Source organism: Canis lupus, chromosome 32 (assembly GCF_048164855.1).
Source record: "Canis lupus baileyi chromosome 32, mCanLup2.hap1, whole genome shotgun sequence".
NCBI lineage: Eukaryota > Metazoa > Chordata > Mammalia > Carnivora > Canidae > Canis > Canis lupus.
Window position 1 is genome coordinate 37052699 of NC_132869.1, and position 7672 is coordinate 37060370.

The window sequence follows — 7672 nt, forward strand, 5'->3', positions numbered from 1 at the left end:
CGCTCGCCCCAAGGTCCTGTAGTTATAGAGGTTCAGCTTATGTGTGCAGCGCAGGTGAAAAACGGACTAATTCATTTAAGAATGTTTTTATTACTTATTGATGTCCTGACCTCCTCCAAAGGATTTTAAACCGACTTACAATATGTAGCTTAGATACCATAAATCTGAAAATAAAGTAGCGTCAAGTCAAGATCTTGGTAGTAAAAAACAGAGGCAAAGGGGGTAGGAATGAATAAAGGCCAAAAGGTGAGTGGCCACTGAGGGCCTCCAGGTGCCCAGCACCAGGGAAGGTTCTGGGAGACATTCAAAGTGGTTGGATGCCCCCTCCGAGATAAGCCACCCCTGGATGTTCACAGCGAAAATAGAATGGAGCAGTCAAATAATACATTGTGTGCGTACTTTGCGTCAGGCATTATTCTATGCACTTTGCTTTCCTTTCCCAATAATTTTTTGTTTTTTTTGGTTGGAGTGATTTTAGATTTACAGAAAAGTCGCAAAGAGCATATAGAATTTCCTTGCCCCTTATGTGATTTCTCATGACGCTAGCATCGTCCATAACCGATACATTTGGCACAACCGAGAAATCAACATCTAGTATCTTATTATCAACTAAACTACAGACTTTATTTGGATTTCCCCAGTTTTTCCACCATTTTTAATTTCTGTTTCAGGATAAAATCCAAGATATCACATTACACGTAAAAGTGTTTTACTTCCTTTTCTTTCCTTCTTTTTCTTCCTTTCTTTCCCCCTCCTCCACCTCCTCCTCCTTCTTCTTCTTCTCTTCCTCCTCCTCCTCCTCCTCCTCCTCCTCCTCCTCCTCCTCCTCCTTCTTCTTCTTCTTCTTCTTCTTCTTCTTCTTCTTCTTCTTCTTCTTCTCCTCTTCCTCCTCCTCCTCTTCCTCCTCCTCCTCTTCCTCCTCCCCCTCTTCCTCCTCCTCCCCCTCTTCCTCCTCCTCCCCCTCTTCCTCCTCCTCCCCCTCTTCCTCCTCCTCCTCCTCCTCCTTCTTCTTCTTCTTCTTCTTCTTCTTCTTCTTCTTCTTCTTCTTCTTCTTCTTCTCCTCCTCCTCTTCCTCCTCCTCCTCCTCCTTCTTCTCCTCCTCCTCCTTCTCATCCTCCTCTTCCTCCTCCTCCTCCTCCTTCTTCTTCTCCTTCTCCTCTTCCTCCTTCTTCTTCTCCTTCTCCTTCTTCCCTCCTCTTCCTCATCCTTCTTCTCTTCTTCCTTTTAATCCTCACAATTACGAGGAACCAAGGCATAAAAAGGCATTTTCTGACTGCTCATGCCACACTGCTGGGAAATAGTGTTGCTAAGTTCAGACCCAGTCAGCCAGGTTGCTGTACGAGAAGTGGGTGAGGAGAGGGAATCAGGGGGAGGTGGGCTAACAGGTGGGGAATGACAGGACACAAGAGGGTCTGGGAGAGAAAGGCTTTCTGGGGAGTGCTGGTGGCACATTTTTTACAGAGGGAAAAGAGAAAGGTGTCTGGCTCCAGGATTTATCCCTAAACATTCACCTCTTCTCCCTCATTGCTTCCCCCTTCTCTCTCCACTGGCAGGGGAGGGTTTTGTGGGGGAAGATACAAGGCTGGACTGGTTCTCCAGACCACCCCCTGCTTGGGACAAAGCAACCCTTTTTTGGGCTGGCGTTTCCTTTTTGCAATGTGTAAGTAATACCTCTTTATATAGGAAATCAGAAAACGTAGCTAAATTATTTATAAATCATCCAGAAGTCTGCTCATCTACGATCCATCATGCTCCATAACAGTGTGCCTTTCAACAGAAATGAAATGTCGTCCTACTATGGACTGTTGCGCATGCTACGTTGTTTTTTCCACCTAGTGATATATCGTGAACATCTTTTTTATGATAACGTGGACATTTTTATGGCATTAATTCTGAAAGACTTCTATTGCATGGACATACCACATTTAATTGAAGCAGTCTCCTTTTGTTGGACAGTTTTGTTCTTTCTAATTTCTGTGAGTATAGCTGAGTTTAAATACTTGTGTCTAGTCTTTGTCATTCCATTGAGATCATTCCATTGGAGTCCAGCTCCCTGGACCGAGAATTGCTGAGTTCAGAGGCAAGCACCTGGTAAGAGTTGTGCTGCTCCCTTTGCTCCCCAGAGAGGTGGTTCTGGGTGCTGGTCTAGGCGGAAGCCCACCTCCCTACAGCCTCCCCCCATAGAATATTACCTCCCCCCCTTTCCATCTTCGCCAATGGCATAGGACTATTGTCTTATTTTGCATTTTTACTTCTTTGTCATTTATTTTATGATTTTTTACTTATTTTATTTTTAATGGGATTGAAACTGTTTTCATGTGTTTCTTAGCCACTTCTGTTTCTCTTGTGAACTGCTTGTTCATTTAGACTTTTCTTCCTCTGTTTGCTTTTGCTTTCTCTTGCTGGAAGAAGTAGTCCCTCGTTGAACTTATGGCTAAGAATTGAGCCAGGATATGGGCATCCTGGCTTCCAGAGGTTTCTAAGATGGAAGAAAATGAGCCAATTAGTCTGAAAAACCAGGAGTGCACCAGCCTTCACTCCCTGCAGGACAATGGGTGGGGCAGCTTTCCATGGAGAGTTTATAGGGAGAATGGACAACCATCTGCCTTGATACAGAGGCTGAACCAAAATGATTCTGGTGGTTTCTCTGATTCTGAGGTTTCATAAATGATTGGGAATTTGGAGACCAAACTTAGGCCTGTCGGAGTCAGGGAAGGAAGGCTTGAGAGGTAGAGGAATGGCAATGCCCTTATGCTCGTGGACGGAGCGAGGACCACCCTTGTGGAGCCTGGCTCCCTGTCTTACCACCAGGCATAACTGGCTGTTGGCGCTCTTTGCTTTCCTTTCACTTTTTTCCTGGGATTCTCCTGGCCTCAGAAACACAGACCACCAGGGCCACAAAGGTCCTAAACGTTCTTCCTGGGGGAGGAGAGGAACCAACAAAAAGGAGAAATAAAGACGAGGATGAGCATACTTGCATGTGACCACATTGATGCACCTATAAATAGTCAATGTATTTGTGCAATATACCTAAAAAAGAAAATGAACAAAACATTTTTTCTCCCCCAAAAAGATTTTCCTCCAGAACTGGTCTGCTAAATCGCTGTTTGTTAAAGAATGGTGATGGGGAGATGACAATCTTCTTATCCACTTTCCTCCTCTGCAGAAGGAGAAACTGAGGCCTGGGGGCAGGCACAGCAAGTGGCGTTTCGTACAGAATCTCCCGCCACAGCTCCGGGCTCCTTCTCTGTGATGTCTGGTTCTAGTAACGGCACGCCAAAGGGTTGCTTCTTGCCTATAGAAAATATTCCTTGGGACTGAAAAAGCAAATCAGAGAACAGACCGGGTGAGCAGATGTACAGCCGAAGGAGATGTATCCCGTTTTTACTCTGACCTCTGTCAACAGGCCACCATCTCCAACCCACTGGGAAATTGTCCCTTTTTACCCTTCACTTCACATAAAAATAACTTTGGGATTTTCCTTTGGAGCCTCCTGTGCGGTCCTTTCAAAGCTGATGACACACATCACACAAAGCAGAGGCAGAGGGACTGACAGCGATGGGGTGAGGGGCGTTCCCCACAGCTAGTGCGAGAGTCAGGGCTCCAGGATGCTTCTGGAATCTTTCCTTCTCACTAAGAGCCGCAGAGACTTATTTTTTTTCTTATAAATGTAATGCTGGCTTTCGCGCATTACTACCCCGCCCCTCACCCCATTCTAGAATATTCTCCTTTAGTTTCTCTCTTTTCACTCTCAATGTCCTTAGGATCCTCTGAACCCACATTACTGGGTCACATCCTCTTTTTCAGAGCACCTTCCCCACGGATGTCCCAGTGCTCCGTGAGGGAGACGGAACCAGGCCTGGGGATGCCTTCCCGCAGAGGCCATGCCCCAAGATTTCAAGGGACAGTCACGGGGGCACATCGAGGTCACAATTTCAAGATGAAAAATAAATAAAATAAAATAAAATAAAATAAATAAGAATTTCAAGACATCTGACTCCCAAATCAGTGCCCTCTCTCATCCTCCACTAGGTATGCGATGGGCGTTTGGAGAAGGTGGAGCGAAGTCCTGACTCAGCCAGCTTCCTGGGAGGGACCCTATAGGGGCTGAGCTCTGGGTGACTTGGAGGCCAGGCTGGGAGTGATGGGCTGCTGCCAACCGGCCAGATGGCCCTGCCTGTGTCAGCCGCTCTGCCCTCATCCCAAACTGTGATTTTTGTCACTTGCTGACTCCAGCCTTATTGGAGTTGCTAGGGCTTCTGGGCTGGTGAGTCTTTATTTTCCAGAATTGCCCTAAATGGGTTACTCTGTTGCACCAAACCATGTCTTCACGGGCTGTTTCTCTTAATGGTCTGATGGTGCTACCCGCACCACTGGCAAAATTAGGAACAGGGTTGGCTTTGCTGCGGCTCACCTCCCATCTGGCCCTGCAAGCCCGTGACCTCGCAGTGGCCCGGTTTCGCCCCCGCTGCTGGTACCTTGTTAGCATCAGCCATGAGCACCTCCGATCCCTACAACTCACCGCAGCTCCGAGAGGTTGTGGGTAAAGATAAAACCCGTGGGGCACCCGGGTGGCTCAGTGGTGAGCATCTGCCTTCGGCTCAGGGTGTGATTTTGGGGACCCGGGATTGAGTCTCGCTTTGGGCTCCCTGAAGGGAGCCTGTTTCTCCCTCTGCCTGTGTCTCTGCCTCTCTCTCTCTGTGTCTCTCTCATGAATAATAATAATAATAATAATAATAATAATGACAAAGCCTGCAGCGATGCTGAAAGTTGAGCTTGTAGCAGGTGCTACCAGACTGAGAACAGGACAGTTCATGGGACTCTAGTTCTTCTTGTGCACTGGTGACATCATGCCAATGGTTAGACCCCCTTTCTCCTCTCTCTTCCTGATGAGACTTGCTGAGGATGGGTCTGTCTGGTTCCTCTGTGGCAGAGCCAGTTCTAGCACCTGTACCTCAGCTCTCCTCCATGTCCCCCCACCCCAAGTCTTATTTCTCCTGACTGCCGTCTTTTCATCCCCTTTGCATCCCAAGAGAGCTAGCTGGCCATGGTCTTTCTCTACTTTGCAGATGTGTTTTTCTGAGTCACCAATTGTATTTTTTCTTTTAACTACCTCCTTCCAAAGTGGCTTTTAATTCAGCTATTACATTTTTAGCTACTTTGTAAAACTTCTATTTCTCACCTCCTTTTAATACCGCCTTGTGATTTTTTTTTTTAAGATTTTATTTACTCATGAGAGACACACAGAGGCAGAGACACAGGCAGAAGATGTGAGATTCGATCCCAGGACCCTGGGATCATTATATGAGCTGAAGGCAGATAGATGCTCAACCACTGAGCTACCCAGGTGACCCACCCACCCCTTGTGATTTCATCTTGAAATGAAATCTGTATCTTCTCCCTAAGACTTTCTGCATCTCTTTAATGCAGGTCATGCCTCTCCTTCTACTGAGCTCACTGGGGAGGTAGACAAATGTTCTACTGGAATCTCCAGCAAAGGCCAGGCACCCAGCTCAGTCCCTCATTCCTGGCTGGCCTGTGCTATGCCATGCTGGGATCCCATATCACCACCCCCAGGTCTCTGGCATTCTCAGTAGCTCTTGGGGGTGAAGGTGTTCACCCCCAAGAAACACTTTGGCTCCAACTCCAGATGTCTGATGAGCAGGGAACTTTCAAGAATGTACTTTTCATTTCTGCAATTTGCTGTTCCTTACCTGGTTCATCAGCAGACAGTGACAAAGGAAGATGGGTGTACAGCGATGGGGAGGGGTAACGAGACTGCTTTGAAGTCAACTCTTCAGAGATGGAGAGGAATGGCTGGCCCCCTCTCTAGTGGGTCCAGCCCTGGGCCACTGAGTCAGGACAGATGAGAGAAGAGGCAAGAAGACTCTTCTCACCTTTGTCCAGTGGGCCTTTACTTGATGAAGGGCATCCTGGGAAGGCCAGGTGATACTGCTGGGAAGTCTTTGTCTTAATTGTAAGACGTACTTAGTGAGAAAATTTAAAGGCCAATTGGTGAGCCATTTACTATGTTGAGCTAGACTTCTCATATCCAATTTTAATGTACTCTTAGGGTTTAATCCCTCCTTTGCAATGATCACTTCCAACAACAGCACCTGAGCTTTCACTTAGGCACCGGGCATCTCTTAGTCCAGGATGACTTTGACCTGAGCCAGTCAGCACTTGGCATTCCCCAGCCACGTTGACTGGTTCAGGGGTGGGCATGTGACTGGAGGCTGATGGTAATCAGAACGAGGTTCAGGACTTTCATGGAAACTCCTAGAAAGGAAACTCAGGTGTCCCTTTTAGACCTGAGACTGCAGCCTTGTGAGTCAAGCCCCATTGATGGCACTGGGGGGTCTGAGCATGAGGCTGAGTCTTGGAGAGAGGCTGTGTCTGGGGACTGCAAGGAGCTCCTGATGCAGCTTTGCCTGAAACTGGCCCGACTTTTAGATCTTCTAGCAATGAGAACCAATAAATTCTCTCTCTCTCTCTCTCTCTTTCTGTCTTTCTGTTTTTGTTTTTGTTTTTTTTTTAACTTGTGCCTCATTTGAGTCAGATTATCGACCGCTGGAAGGAGAATAAGTCCTCATTTATACAAGTGTGATCACAGGATTAGGAAAAAAAGAAGAACCAAATATACGGAGGATATATTCCCAAATGTTTACAGTATTATCTTTGGGTAGCAAGATTGTGTATTATTTTTATTTATTTCCTTGTATATTTTATTTCATTTCTCCCTTTTTGGGGTAACAAGCATGTTTTGTAAAACGCACACACACACACACACACACACACACACACAAAGAAGGAAAGCCTCCAGGAAATACTCTATTAAACATTTGCTTCTTCAGTTTGGGAAGGCAAGAGAGGCTAAAGGGGTGGTCCTGTTCTTGCTGAACTTGTGGAAGCACCATCAGGTGCTCTTCGGGGGGAGGGTAGCAGTGGGGGCAGGCCTCCCACCCAGCCCTGGAATAGCCCTCGGAGGAACTCCCTGAAAGCTGAAGGAGGAAATCCTGCTTTATGCAATAAGAAGCGAACTTAGGGCAGCTGTTCTCACCAGAGAGGGTACAAGTTGAAAATAGAAATGGTTTCAAGAGGTTTCGAAACATTCCTGAGTGGCAGTTGAGTTGCAGAGTTGGAGAGAGGTGTGGTATGTGGGGGGCTGTTGCAGGCCTTGGGGTGGGTGTCAGGGGGCCCCCCAACTCTCCCAAGGGGTGCAACCAAGGCCCCCTGGGAGGCTGGGCACTGGGCAGCCCACGCCGAGCTAGGCAGGGCCCCAGTGGGGGGTGACCGTTGTCACACTGCCGAGTGGTGTGTGTTCTCCCCACGTCAGGGACTGAACGAGGAGGCGGGCAGCACACTGCCCACGTGCCAGCTGAGCACCCAGGGCTGGGAAAGCACACGTGTCGTAGCACTTGCTGGATCTTGAGGGGTGCGGAGTACAAATGAGCCACGCGGACCGTGGAAGCCCAAATCCTGAGTCACTGTTGACTGACTGTTGCCACAGGCACGGAACTCCAGCTGAAGGCATTAAATGCTCTGTGCATGTAGGAAGCTAAGTGGTGGAAAGAGAAAGAAAGAAAGAAAGAAAGAAAGAAAGAAAGAAAGAAAGAAAGAAAGAAAGAAAGAAAGAAAGAGAGAAAGAGAGAAAGAGAGAAAGAGAGAAAGA